A 15,269-nucleotide genomic window follows, 5' to 3' on the forward strand; every position below is an offset into this window, starting at 1 on the left:
CGGCGGCTGCATTTTCGATGGAGGCGAAAATGTCAGAGGCCCGTGTACTTAGATTTAGGTGCACGTTAAAGAACCCCAGGCGGTCGAAATTTTCGGAGCCCTCCACTACGGCGTCTCTCATAATCATATCGTGGTTTTGGAACGTTAAACCCCAGATATTATTATATTACCTTTGTGAATACACGTTTCACTTTCGTGTTATACCGATTTCTATGACGGAGGGATCAGCCATGATTTTTTCTCTGTCTTTCTCCATCCTTTCTTTCTTTTTCTCTTTTCTCTCCATTTCTTTCTATGTCTTCTCTGTTTCTCTTTAATTCTCCCACCCTTGGTATTTCCCCCTCCAATTTACTATTCTTTGTTCCTTCTCATCAATGAACGCTGTATCCTCCTCCTCTTGCGTTGCAGGCACGGACGAAAAGTCCCTTTTCATGGCGCCTGTTGCGTGCAGCTTATTGCGCAGGGCAAATCACTGCATCGTGTACAATATCATATAATAAACAACATGACCAGTTTGTATGTGAAACACAACAGTTATTACAATGCTTTGTCATAAAACAGCCTTTACACCTCAGTGATATTCACATGAATGCACCATAAAGTGCACTTAGTTTCGGTAATACTGACGTATGTATTCTAACGTGAGGGCTGACGTTACGTCGCACCATAAGTTACCTCTTAAACACCAGCTTGTCGACGTGCCTCGTAATCTCAGGATTGGAACACAGCTACTAAACTTACAAAGACACGTCGATCCACCTCGTAACGCTTGGCTCGAAGCCATAAAATACAGCATAGAAGTACTTGCTGGCTGCTTCGCATGAAACCGATTTCCACAACGCGTGGGATCTGCCTCATTTCTTTTAAAAGAAAATGTTCACCGCATACACAATGCTTGAAGCTCGTCAAGATATATTGCTGATTCATGACCGCGTGGAATGATGACACGTCGGCGTCGTGCAAAAAGATGGCATTCGGTTGCGTCTGAGTATTGCCGGGCATTGCGGATGATATACAATCCGCCCATGTATCGTGTGCCTCGCAAACATTAGGACGCATTTGGAGCTTGGGCCTGCCCTTATGAAGGAACCCTGAATCCGAAGGTCGTAATAGGGGGCTGCACCTAGAAATAAAAGGACGAAAAATGAAGGTCACACAATTTCCACGGTTTTTAAAAACTTATATTGCCTTAAACTGATAGGTATATAAACTTATATATATATATATATATATATATATATATATATATATATATATATATATATATATATATATATATATATATATATATATATATATATATATATATATATATATATATATATATATATATATTGTTGTTGTTGCGACTAGTGACTTAAGTACGACGGCACACCGTAACCATATTTCCTGTGACGCAGGCGGTCCCCCGGCCGTGAATACTTCTTCCGAATACATTTATTAAATGCGAAGCATTTCCTAGCGAACTTCTGCGACTTTGACGGTATCTATCTATCTATCTATCTATCTATCTATCTATCTATCTATCTATCTATCTATCTATCTATCTATCTATCTATCTATCTATCTAGCCGCCTACGACTTTGTGCTCTCCTGGTCGCTTGGTTAATCGAATGTGCACCAAAATTGGTATGGCGTAACATGACTGTATGACGAACATAAATGACAAGTCATAACATGAAAATCATGACATGGATGTCATGTACAGCATGATTTACATGCTACGCTCATGGTGCGCTGGTGGCCGTTTCGCTAGCTTGATATACACCAAAATTGGTATCTTGTGACGTGACTGTGTGACGAACATAAATAACACGAGTTAACATGAAAATCATGACACGCATGTCATGTACAGCATGACTTACGTGCCACGCTCATGGTGCGCTGGCGGCCGTTTCGCTAGCTTTATATACACCAAAATTGGTATCTTGCGACGTGACCGTGTGACGAACATAAATAACACGAGTTATCATGAAAATCATGACACGCATGTCATGTACAGCATGACTTACGTGCCACGCTCATGGGGCGCTGGCGGCCGTTTCGCTAGCTTTATATACACCAAAATTGGTATCTTGCGACGTGACCGTGTGACGAACATAAATAACACGAGTTATCATGAAAATCATGACACGCATGTCATGTACAGCATGACTTACGTGCCACGCTCATGGGGCGCTGGTGGCCGTTTCGCTAGATTGATATGCACCGAAATTGGTATCTTGTGAGGTGACCGTGTGAAGAACATAAATAACACGAGTTATCATGAAAATCATGACACGCATGTCATGTAGAGCATGACTTACGTGCCACGCTCATGGGGCGCTGGCGGCCGTTTCGCTAGATTGATATGCACCGAAATTGGTATCTTGTGACGTGACCGTGTGACGAACAAAAATACCACGAGTTATCATGAAAATCATGACACGCATGTCATGTACAGCATGACTTACGTGCCACGCTCATGGGGCGCTGGCGGCCGTTTCGCTAGCTTGATATACACCAATATTGGTCTCTTCCGACGTGACCGTGTGACGAACATAAATAACACGAGTTATCATGAAAATCATGACACGCATGTCATGCACAGCATGACCTACGTGCCACGCTCATGGGGCGCTGGCGGCCGTTTCGCTAGATTGATACACACCAAAATCGGTATCTTGCGACGTGACCGTGTGACGAACATAAATAACACGCGTTATCATGAAAATCATGACACGCATGTCATGTACAGCATGACTTACGTGCCACGCTCACGGGGCGCTGGCGGCCGTTTCGCTAGATTGATATACACCAAAATTGGTATCTTGCGACGTGACCGTGTGACGAACATAAATAACACGAGTTATCATGAAAATCATGACACGCATGTCATGTACAGCATGACTTACGTGCCACGCTCACGGGGCGCTGGCGGCCGTTTCGCTAGATTGATATACACCAAAATTGGTATCTTGCGACGTGACCGTGTGACGAACATAAATAACACGAGTTATCATGAAAATCATGACACGCATGTCATGTACAGCATGACTTACGTGCCACGCTCATGGCGCGCTGGTGGCCGTTTCGCTAGCTTGATCTACCCCGGAATTGGTCTTGCGCGACGTCACTGTGTGACGCACATAAATCATAGGAGTTAACATGAAAACCATGACACGCATTTTCCTCAATGACATACAAGATGATGTATGCAGCTCTTTGCTGGCTGCTTCGCATTACATCGATTCCCACAATGCGTGGGATCTGCCGGCTTTTTTTATTTAATTACTTATTTTATTCATTTATTTATTTTCAAGATTTACATCTTTGGCATTTCTGCGGAAACGAATCACTACAGAAGCGACAACCGATGATTACTTCGGGCTAAGAACATTGAGCTCCCACGCACAAAAATAAGTATACAGTGTTTCTGAAAAGGCGACGCATTCATAGCGATCTGGATGTATCATACAGCTGTACCAAGTAACGTTTCTACGTTTACCGGCGGTACGTACTACAGTCAAGATCCGCACACGATTACACATTTCTTCTTACAACGGTGGCGGCATGAAGGGCGCAGGCGTGACTGAGCGAACGCACCGCGTTGCATCTGCCTTCAAAGCATCTCCGAAGCCTTGATATCGCGTGACACCCGGCATTAGTCTGGCGGGAACACAACGCACACAACGTTTTCTGTCTCGCTCAGCCTTGGAAGCCGCCACTTATTACCTACAAGATAGGGCGCACGCGCCGCATATGCGAAGAGCCGCGCAGAAACGTAGTGAAAACTTCACGGCCGGGCTCACTAGAGGAGATGGAAGCTTAGTGCACGCGTTCCTTCGAGGGCACACGTACCAGAAACCACTGGAGGAGCTATTTTGTAAGCGTTCTGTCACAGAACGGAGGCGGTCCGTTCAATTGAGCCGCACGCGATTGGTGGAGGCTCGTTTGACGGTCAAGACGTGAGAATAGCCACAGAACGGAGACAGAACGGCCTCCGGCTCCTTTTCTATCGATATAACGGATACAAAGCGGTCAAAGTGATACAAAGGGAAAAAGTCGGCATCTGTCCCAGCTAAATGGCACCTAAGTCTCCTTTCGAAGCGATGCCATGCCAGTAACGCGCGCATCTCAGTGGAACAGAGTGAAGCAAACAGAACACTTGCTGTCGCATTGGCGCAGCACCTCTTGCGTGAGTAGAGTGGGGATGACACAGCAAAGCCACGTCACCACACTCTCTAAAGCCTGTGTTATCCACGCGTCCCTTGTCCACGCAAAGTCTCGTTTGCGTCCTAACTTCGTCTCCATAATCACTATAGCGAAAGTTTAATGTATACATAGAAAACACATCTAATCGGAAAAACGCAGGCGGCAGTGAGTTTGGAAAGCAAGATCATACGCCCATAAGCCGTGTGTCTTACCCACTAGCGTAAAGCAGCGCCTCCCAAATAGCAGGACTGTGTACTCTTCTTTAGGAGCGGTGGGTGAGGAGGTTCACGCAATATCGTTGCCGTTAGACACAACAGGAGTGGTGTCTTGGCGGCCGCTCCGGAGATCCGTCGTGCGTAAATGCCTCACACCTTACACCAAAACGTTACGTGGAAGCAGAAAGATTGCACATGACTAGTGCGCCGTCAAATAGAATCGTGTACTTTGGGAACTCATTGTATCCAGTTGAAACACACGATCAGCTTAGAATTTCTGGTTTAACGGCGCAACATTCGTTCGCTCACGTCTCGTTTCCATCGAAAACAGCTGACACACCCATTCGCGAAGCGTACAGAGGTGCCTGCGGCTAAAATATATGAGCGGAGGAAGGCAGCACAGCATCGCCCAGGGAGCACAGAAACAGTGTGGTTTTGATACGTAACGCAAGCTTATAATCTTAGTGGTAAATCACGTGGTGCTTTGTACCGAATTGCAAGCTTACTTGAGTTCTCGCACTCCGACTACAGTTCATTATGGCCATCAAAGCCGCATATGCAAACCTCACACCACGTGCTCAGTAAATACGCATACGCTGATGATGCATGAACCAACAGATTCGGTTAGTAACTGTTATATCATATGAACGTGCGAAATAAAGGAATACTTGCGAACTGACCTTTATTGATATTCACATTAATAACTGCGCAGCCAAAACGTTTATGGTAATAAACCATACACTCCGTGTGCTCACTGCCTGAAATGGAAGGGGTGGAGAATAGAAGAATTTAAATTCTTGTCTGCGGTACTCACACATTTCTGTACATCAAGATGAAAATTCTATAATGAAATGAAAAAAAAACATGGTTGATCCCTCCGTCATAGGAGTCGGAATAACACGAAAGTAAAGCGTGCCCTGACAGAAGTAACTGAATGTTTACTGTACATTGATATAAGAGAATTTGCAAAATGTCTATTGATGTCTGGCAGCTATAGCACCGTTTAACGTGGAAGTACCCACTTTGATCATTGGTGGTACATCTCCATCCCGACGACTAACGTCCATGCTAAATGATTAAACAAACCCTTGTGGTAGCTGTAGTAGTTAACAGTGAAAGCGTAATCAGAGAACGAGGTGTGACAGGCAGAAGAGCGTCGCGTATTGGACGCAGAACTTGGTCGCCATCCCGCGGCATGTTAAAATGTGATGAACACCGCGGCCAGACCAGAGGGAAACGCAAAGCGCGTCGTGCCGCCCCGCGGGGAACGCGTTGTTACAGCCGCGTGAGGCAGGCGTGCGTCCAAGAGCTATTTTAGGGGCGAAGCTCCTTATAGGCACCCGTCCCTGACCAGAGGGCGCGATGGAGCTCTTATCGAACGCCTGAGTGTTGAGGGCACCAGCCGCCAGGGATACCAAGAAAATGAAACGCTCGCTGGACACATCGACGCGCTCAAGTGTCTCCCTTCTGGGCGCCTCTTTCAACGAACGCTTCCTACGTGCGTTCGTAATCACCTCAGGGATGTTGCCACCGCCTTCAATGCAGCACAAACGCGTTTAGAACGCGCTCTTTTCAGGCTGTGCCAAGGCAGCAGAAACGCTACAAACGCGTTTCAAACTCACTGCATTGAGGCGATGGCAAGTCACGTTCAAGTCAAGGAGCGTTTCTGAACATAGGGGATGCGGAGGATAGACACTCGATTTTGCTGCGTCCACTCGCTAGGCTGTGTTTTCTGGCGCTACCATCGTATCTCGGAAACTGCATTGCAGGGTGCCTATAGCGGCACCAGTTCGTGCCTCGTAGCGTAGTATGTAACCAGTCTTACGCTTTGACCTGCAAGGTGGTGTCGGTGGGAGATTTTTCCTGTGCGTTGTTGAACAATAAAAAATTCGCAGCGTTAGCTAAAAGCCGACTTCTTCTGTCTCTCATTCCCATTAGCAGCCATTCTTTACTTCCAAGGTAGTGCCTGGTGAGATTTCTCCTGTGCGTGATTAAACAATAAAAATTTTGTTCAAAACGCCGTTGATTGATGAAATAAACCAACAAAAGACGCCAGATGTTTTGTAAAAGCAAAACGAAAGAACGCCAGATGTTTCTAAAGCAAAACGAAAAGACGCCAGCTGCTTAACGAAAGACGCCAGATGTTTTCTAAGCAATGGTTTTCTAAACAATGAAAATTCACAGCGTACATGTAAAATTAAAGTGCGCTGCAAGTCGTCATAACTCATCGAACCTTTAGTATAAACGCGCCCGATCTCACGTCGGTGATGATGTACTGGGCAGAATTCACGGAAGATTCACGGTTTACCGATGAACTTCCGCAGCTTCGCCCACTCATCATCATTCACTCCGTGGATATGCTGTGATTTTTTTGGTTTGGATTAGCGTGATGCTATGAGCGAGGCACGCTCTTACGACGCTTGCGCTAAGGTCGCCTCCTCGCGTTGTGTTAAGGCATTGACAAAATTGAACTATTGAAAACGCGCCGAATGGGACGGACGTGTAACGCGTTGCAGGTGTTTATCGCGGTGGCCACAGTAATTACGAATTACTTAACTTTACCGCTCCCAAAAAGCAACACCACCCCGCCGACCGGGAGAGTGGTAAGATATAAAAGGCGCGTTTGTAAAGCTTCTAGAGTCTGAGACCGTGGCGCAGTGGATAGCGTGCCCGGCATCTGTTGTTGCGGACCGAGCGGTCGTGGGTTCGATGACCGTTGTCGGTACTTTTTTTCTTTGCCATCTGATCGTGTATATTTTTTCGACATCATTTCCGTGACGGAAATACGTCACTGAAATCTTGGTGGACCCCGGCATAAAACACTTTCGTGTTAAAAAAAGCGGGCAGATTGCACAGGGCGCGGTCGCCTTCGTTCGCTTACCTCGAGGAAAGGAGGGGGCGGTCGGGGGGGGGGGGGGGGTGGAGCGGGAGGTTGTATGTCTTGTGCTTTCCCGGCGATGTACGCGCTGAGGTCACAGAGCGTACGAAGGTCACTTCGCTCGCTGCAGCGGCCGCGTTTGCGAAAGGATCGCGCTGTTCAAACAGAAGTAACAACTGTGACAGTTCGCGCTCGTCCTGTGTGTACCTGCTCGTTCGTTTCGTGCGTCCTGCTTTATGTTTGAGCAGTGCGCTTCAAGTGTCGATCTGTGACGCATGATAGTTCGCGCTCGTACTGTGTGCGTTCTTTTCGTGCGTCCTTTGGGCTCGAGCGACGCGTTGGCAATTTCGAGCTGCTTTCCGTTCTTCGCGTTACATTCCAATTTATTGCTATCGCATCCATTGCTTCGCCGTTGCGGCGAAACTGTGACCTTTTTAGAGACGTTATTTCCTTGCAGAGGATGGTGCAACATTAGCAGCATCACGAAGCTGGTATTCGCGTGTTTAACGGCCTATAGGTGGCGCTACGCTTCTTACAACATGGTGCCCACCCAACTAGATTATCGCGCCGAGCCATGCTTTTGCGTTAAGCTGAAAACTCGCAGCCACTGGCGCATTTTATTTTTCTTTCTTTTTTTTTGAAACTGTAGCTGCCACTTCCTGACACGATGACAGCACTGAGCCCCTTATCTACCGCGGCTGTCTTCTCCTATGTCGGCGACAGGAAGCGGCGCCTATAAGAAGCCAAAAATGTTGGCAGTGCCCGATTTGAAATTGCGGTGCAATTATTTACACGCCACTTATACCGACCCATCATTACAACACGGCGTCACAGAATGGCGAGAACAACGACCATGCTCAAGAAACGCCGTACGCGAGAAATGGCGTCCGCTGGCGGCGGTAATCGGGTGGTCCGTCCGCCTCACGCCGCATGGAGACACTGCGATCTCTGTTCGCGCAGCGCAAACATTTTGGCACAGGACAAGAGAAGAGACGAAGTCGGGCGCCATCACTAGGAGAACACGTAAAAATATTTTGCGATACGTGAACAGAGGTTATGCAGCACCAACAAGCCCAACTTCACATTATTGCAAAGGCATGTAGATCTGTGGAACACGCGATCTGGAGTGGCATTACCTTGATTAGCGACAACCATACATTCTTTTCGCTGGGTGTCAAACTTTGCGCTGAAGCACGTATAAAACCTGTAAGTAAATAAAAGAAGTGTTCACTGCACTGTTAATTTTGAACCTGTGCCAAATGTGGGCCTTACTTTTCCGCCCTTATTATGTATTGCCGATTGAAGAAGAGTGATGCCGCGGTCACAAACTGTCTTTTGTCCACTTTACATATAACGTTCTTACTCTCACTGGTGTTATATGTCCAGATGTCCTCTGTCGTGTCTACGAACTGAAATGAGCATAAACAGGAAATGAGTCACTGCTATTTTAAGCAGGATTGATGCTCTATACACCACCGTGCTGTGATCGCAATTCATCAGTGTACTGGGCAGAGGATACACTAATCAACATCGTTTATCCTAAAAAAGTAACTGAAATAGAAGGGGGATCCATACAAAGAAATCTCTACAAATCTACTGGACCTTCAGGTGTTAATCGTCACAATAATTAAGAAGGCTTAGAAAAGTCATGTGTTCTTCGAGAACTGTTGTCTACTCGAGCATCTAAATACCGTAAGCTAACAAGAACTTTGGCGTGCATGCGTGCCATAGCAAAACGCTGACCGTGGATGTCTAAGTTAGACCTATCGTACTGCCGAGAGATTATCTCTACATAGCCTCTGGCACATGGCCGAATAACCTAGTCACTTCGCTCAGAGTACTGACAACTTTTTTCGAAGGCGCTTTTACTCTGCCATACAAATCTCCTGTATGCAGAGACGGCTCTCAGCAAGTTGAAGCTCAGCAACTGCTAATAAGATATTTTAATTTGATATTAAAGTTAATTTTTCCATGGCGCACCTACTGACATCGACACTAGCTTGACGTCAGGCTACAGTACAAATTGAGGTGACTTCACGTGGCAGTCTGGCTAGTTGTGATGACGTTAGGTACCAAAACTTCCAAGATGGCCGCTTGTGCGTCATGAAAACTTCCAAAACGGTCGCTTGTGCGTCACCAATGTAGCCACGGTGCGGAGCGGCCGTGGAAACGTCACCATATATTGTGCGAGCACATGAAGAGAAGCTCATGCCGTGTTGGGACGTCAGGGTACAGTAGGAACCGAAACTAGCTTTTAAAAACATCCTGTAATTACTTTTTCAGGAAGCACTCGCGCGTACCACTACCTTTTCTAGGCTCTTGAGGGCTTGACGGTTCGTTTGACGCAAAAAAACGACAACTGAAAATATTCGTGTCAGTACCCCTTTAAGGTCACGTCGTTTACACAGATTCTAATTTTCGGAAGAAGAAAAAGCACATTCATATAATTTCGTGGGTTCATTGGAGTTTCACTGCCGCAGCGAACTGAACATCTTGGTGCACCACAGTAAAGAATGATGAATAGCGCGAGAATGTGAGAAGGAGTAAATAAAGAAAGAGCACTAGCGCCCTGCCTTGTGTTCGTGCTTTCTCAAGTCCTTGCGCTGATTATCATCCTTCTGTTTGAACAACGTGCGAGAAAAAAGACTGCTGGCAAAAACAGTGGTCTACATAGAATAAGAAAGAGCGGAGCTAGTTGGCAAGTATTCGTGTTAAAGATACAGGGCGTTTGTGGTGTCTTCACTTTCCTCTTGTGTCTGTGTTTGCACGCCCTGTCTCTTTAACATGCCCTTCATAAAGTCTAAGCTAATCCGGGCTGCTGGACTTTGCTGAAACACGTTGGTTAAAACACTAATTATACACTTTGTAGTGAAGAAGAGGAGAAGATGACGGAGCAAGGAGCAAACAAGCCACAGTGTTATTAAGGCCAAAGCCTTATTTATTTATTTATTTATTTATTTATTTATTTATTTATTTACCTTTTTATTTATTCATTCATTCGTTCGTCCATTTAGTTATTTTTTACTTTTCGGGTACACACTGCAGGCCCACATGAGCCCAGGCAGAGGGGGTAAAATTACAAGAGAAAACAAAGAATTCCTGAGCGCGAAAAATAAACAAGCACTAACATCTCAATTGCAAAGTTAGATGTGGGATGATATCAATTTGGGCTGTTTACGAAAAATGGCGGCGACGGCGCTGGCAAAAACTCGCCGAAATAGTCGACATAATTGCTATAGGAATAATAAGAAGACGCCTTTCGCCATCCAGTCGTCATAGGCAAATGAATAAAGGACCACGTGACGTTTCTGTAGCCACAAGACACGAGCCTAGGCGTTATCCCGATGTTGGCTACTTGACACCCGGCGCTCTTTGACGATCGCCCTTGACGTTCCGTGTCGTTCACGCGTCATTAAATCACGTGGCATTTGGTGAAGGTGCAAGGTATCACTAGCAGTAACCTACGGCCATCAGACAAGTAATTCCTCCGATAGAGCCGATTGTCTCGAGTAGCGAAATGAGAGCCCTCACAACAGAGAATTCTCGAGCTGTGAAGCTGATGGAACACTCAGGAAGCCAAAGTGTTGCACACGTGCTTGCGTAGTTCTGCCTGCGCTTCTGCGCAGTCAGTGGCGACAAAGAAGGTGAAGAAGCTTGCGTTTCATCACTGACTTCATCAGCTTCAGTGATGAATTGGTTCTTCAGATTCCGTGAAGAAGCTGAAGAAGCAATTTCTGCGCTAAAGAATTGTGGGCAGATTGCACTAAGTCGTGCAAAGCTTGGCACGGCGCTGCACGGACCTGTCACCGCCCGCATTCCCCATCGACCGACGTGTCTAGCTTCGAGACGCGCGGCTTCCTCCTCAGAATACGTAGCCAGGCTATGCACTATAGAGCGGAAGTTGCACGCGATGTCTCCGTCGGTGGGCGTGGCTGAGCTACTGCGCATGCGAGGCTTGGTCAGATGGTGCGGTATCTGGTCGCCAGACGACGCGACGCTTGCTTCCACTTTCTTTCGATCTTTTTTTTTTCTTTTTCTACTTCTTTCCATATCTTTCGTTGATGTTCTCTCTGCCTCTCTTTTTCTTTCTGCATTTCTTTCTCTGTATTTCTGTTTCTCATTGTTTCTGTGCTACGCTTTACTCTCTCCCCTCCTCCTCACAATCACATCTCTCCTCCTTCCTCTCATATCCCTTTCCCACCGCCCTTTCTACACTATACTATACAAGGCTATGCTATGCTCGGCAAGCGGGCCTGGATAGCCGAGTGGTTAGGACGCTCGCCTTCGCATCGAGGATACGCGGGTTCGAACTCAGTCTCGTGAAAAAAAATTTCTCTTCTTTACATCTTTCTTTCTCTCTCTCTCCTTGCTTCCCTCTTTTTTCCTTTCTCTCTGTCTCTCTCTGTCTCTGTAGTCGTTCTCAGGTAGCCGCACATACCCGTCAAGATGATGATAGTTTTCTGCGATCGACTCGCGAGGAACGATTTGCTAAGCAGCTTCGCTGTTCAGAAGTTCGTAGTATAGAACTCCGACTAGCTTGAACCAACGACGTGCTCTGACGGAGAAGGTGTGTGAGACAGGTCAGCAGGACAGTAGATCGTCGTCCGAGTGCTTCCGATTGCATCGGCACGCTACATGAATGCCATATCCTTGCAGGCGAAGCTCCCATTGACCGAGGCGTTATAATCAATCTTTTAGCGACGAGAGCCAACGTAGGTGCGTTGGTCCGTGACAACTTAGAAAGGGCGGCCGTAAACGTACGATCGAAATTTAGCCGAAGCCGATGTTATGAAGAAGCACACTTTCTCAGCGACAGAACAATGAAACTCGGCTTGCCTGAGGGTTCGACTTGCGTGAGGAGCCAAGTATTTTTCGTACCCTGGTTTTGTCTGAGCGGATACTGCACCAAGGCTGATGAACATCGCTTCAGTACGGATAATCGTATCTGGCCCCTTTTTTACGTTCCATTCTCTCGTCGCTACAATACGCATTGGTTCATTCGTATATCAACTACTGAATATCTACATGGTATAATACTTGCCATATTCTCTTTGCAGCGTTACAAACCGTTCAAAACAATGCAAATAAAATACTGAGTTCTAGATCGTATGACACCAATTCGAAACATTTATTCTGCACCTATATAGTACCTAGAGCTCACAATATAGTTTAATACAATCTAGCCATCTGGCTAGCTAATTATACAGTAGAACCCCGCTGATACATTTTTCACTGGAGCGTAAAAAAAAGAATGTAAGAGCCCGGAAACGGGAAAAGAAAAATTAGACTAGTGGCGAGGAGCATTCTTTCTCATTTCGAAGTCGGCGCTGTCCTCTGCCTTTCTTACTGTCCTTTCGTCTTTGTCTGCGCTGTACGCAAGTTCACAATGCACGGAAAACACTGCTGACTATGATCAGGATAATCAGATATTCTGCTGACTAGGTTAATCAGATATTCGCGTACGCTTTGCTACAATGCATTGTAGCAAAGCACCAATTGTTTATGCTCAGTTGAAGGCGAGCAGATGTGCGGCACAGCAGAACCCCAAGAATAGGAATAAGGGGAGTAGAAAAATTCTCGAGAAACGACAACAATGTCGCTGTGTTAGCAGAGGCAGATAGTGTGCTTTCCGCCGGGAATGATGTTATCGATAATCCGTGCGACTGTGACTGAGGAGTTGCACAATACGGGGGGCACGAAGCCAATCAGTAGTGAGTGAAGCAGTCTTCGAATGATCGGTGTTGGCCCACGGAAGAGGCCACCGACCGAAGCGTAGATCTCGAGATGAGAACTATTCAGCCCCTTGTAAGCAACAGAGGACATCATAAATGCTCGTAAACGAGCTCACATCATTTCTACTTATCTCACTGATCAGTTTATAGTCAACACAGGTTACCATAAACCCATTCATTCTGTGCAAAAGTACGACGGGAAATCACCTCAGGCTTTGGAATGTCTGAATGGCACAGCGCTTAAGCCTATCATGTACTTGTTTCTTTATTATATGCCATTCAGTCGGTGAAACTCGGTGCGACATCTATAAGTGCTTAAAACCGCGTGCTGATTTGTGCGTCACATTCGAACGCTCAATGCGAGATATTTTGCAGCTATCCGTTCTTGCCATGTGGTTTTCTGTGCTTCAAAACATATGCGTCACAACGCGAAAAACGTTGCGAACTGAGCTCCCGCCCACTGTTCGGCCTGGCGTGATAGCATCGCACTCAAGGGAGGTTTTTCTTAGTGCACCGGTTTAGACGACAAGAGAGCCACGACAAAGACAAAGCAGTGGAGCAGCAGTTGGCCGCTTCGATCAGAGTCGCGTAACGCTGTCACACTCGTGCGGTGCTGAGGCAGTCTATTGTAAGTGCACGGTAGAAGCAACAAAAAGAAAAGATTTTTCTTTTGCGCAGCACAGTGCAATAGAAATTTAAAAAATGGACGCCACAGACGCCGGAGGTGAACGCAACGTTCTGCAAGAAAATGCTCGCTCGGTAGCAAAATGTCACAGTTTCACCTCAAGGACGAAGCTATGAATGCGATAGCGAGAAATTTGAATGTCACAGGAAGAACGGCAAGCAGCTAGAAACTTGCTGCGGGCTGCTCACGCACAAAGGAGGCAGGAAAAGGAAACACACAAGGCGAGTGCGAACTAACAACTGTCACAGCTGAACACTTGCAGCGCGCGGCCCAAACACAAAGAAGGAGGCACGGAAAGAACGCACATTTAGTTTTTTACGACACCTTTTGAAAGCACTGTACTATCACGCGCTAACTTCGCGCCCTTGTTAGCGTTTTGCAGCACAACTTCTCAACGCAGAAAAAACAATTAGGAAGGATACAGGGAGGTGGTTGCAACTGATATACCCCACTTTAATTTTATCTACAATTTAACGTACTCTCCTACACAGTGTTGCATTTAGTTAGCGATGAAGGCAATAGTTCTCCGTATTTCGTAAATGAGTGCGAACACAAAAATTCAGTTTGCTTAAAGGCGCTTGCGAGGAAAGCATTGTTGGCACGATACCGATATACCACTGCCCCGTTCTTTAGTGAGTTTCGCTCATTGGGTGGTCTATCCACATTCGCTCATTGTGTGGTCTGTCCACATCTTTTACAAAAAGTGCATCTTCGCTCGTGAAGTACCACATACGTACTGTGTCAAGGTGCCTTCCAATCGTGAATTTTATTCTCTCAGAACAGTTATGAGTATTAACATTGAACAACAATTTCAGGCAGGCTTTTACCGTGCCTATGATGAGAGCCTCATTGGCGCTGTAGAAATTATTCTATAGAGTCGCTGAACATGTCAATACTATGAGAACTGCAACATGGTGAGATAATCTTCGATAACATTTTCTCTTAGCCATTCGTAGTGTGAAAGCTAGATTACTTGGGAATCGCATTGCGACAGGTCTACTGCCTGACCACACTGTCGTAAGGTGCTCTCTCTTTCTGCGCCTGAAAATAAAAGATGTAGCAGAGTCTTCACATAAAAGCACCACATGCAGTCGCCAGTGACTGCCTCAAATTTCCAAATCTTCAATTCCGATAGCCATAAGCGTGTACTGTGTACGCTGCGCATGGTTTACTTCAGATTGAGGCTTACAAACGCTGCTACGCCTCACGCGAACAAAAAGCATTTTCATAAAGTAAGTAGGTACTTTCTTGTATTTATTTCATCTTTTTTCAAAAGCAGCCTTCCAGAATGTCTTTCAAACAAAACCCCGAAGTCTGTTTCGAATGAGCTGTATACAAAGCACCCCACCGGTATATAATACAGAAGAGCCGCGCCGTTCGTGAGATACCTTCGCACGCGTTTGCTAGAGAAAAACATTCCTAGAGACCTTACTTTCATTGTTTAAAATAGATTTTTCAGCTGTAAAGAGGTGATACATTACCGTTCTTATATTCCGGGTTTTTCATATCAGCAATGGAAACTTGCACTCACACATAACTGAAGTTGAGGCAAGTAGAAGAGACAC

General features: G+C 46.1%; 1 long non-coding RNA gene across 1 annotated transcript; it reads right to left on the bottom strand.

The window, feature by feature from the left end:
• Window positions 1–901: 901 nt before the first annotated feature.
• Window positions 902–8,691, bottom strand: LOC119373995 (uncharacterized). Its single transcript, XR_007417892.1, has 4 exons — window positions 8,560–8,691; window positions 8,424–8,491; window positions 5,090–5,167; window positions 902–1,123 (listed from the first exon to the last, which is right to left on the bottom strand). It is a non-coding gene; the product is annotated as an uncharacterized LOC119373995 (long non-coding RNA).
• Between the last annotated feature and the right edge of the window lie 6,578 nt (window positions 8,692–15,269).

This window comes from Rhipicephalus sanguineus, chromosome 11 (genome assembly GCF_013339695.2).
Source record: "Rhipicephalus sanguineus isolate Rsan-2018 chromosome 11, BIME_Rsan_1.4, whole genome shotgun sequence".
NCBI lineage: Eukaryota > Metazoa > Arthropoda > Arachnida > Ixodida > Ixodidae > Rhipicephalus > Rhipicephalus sanguineus.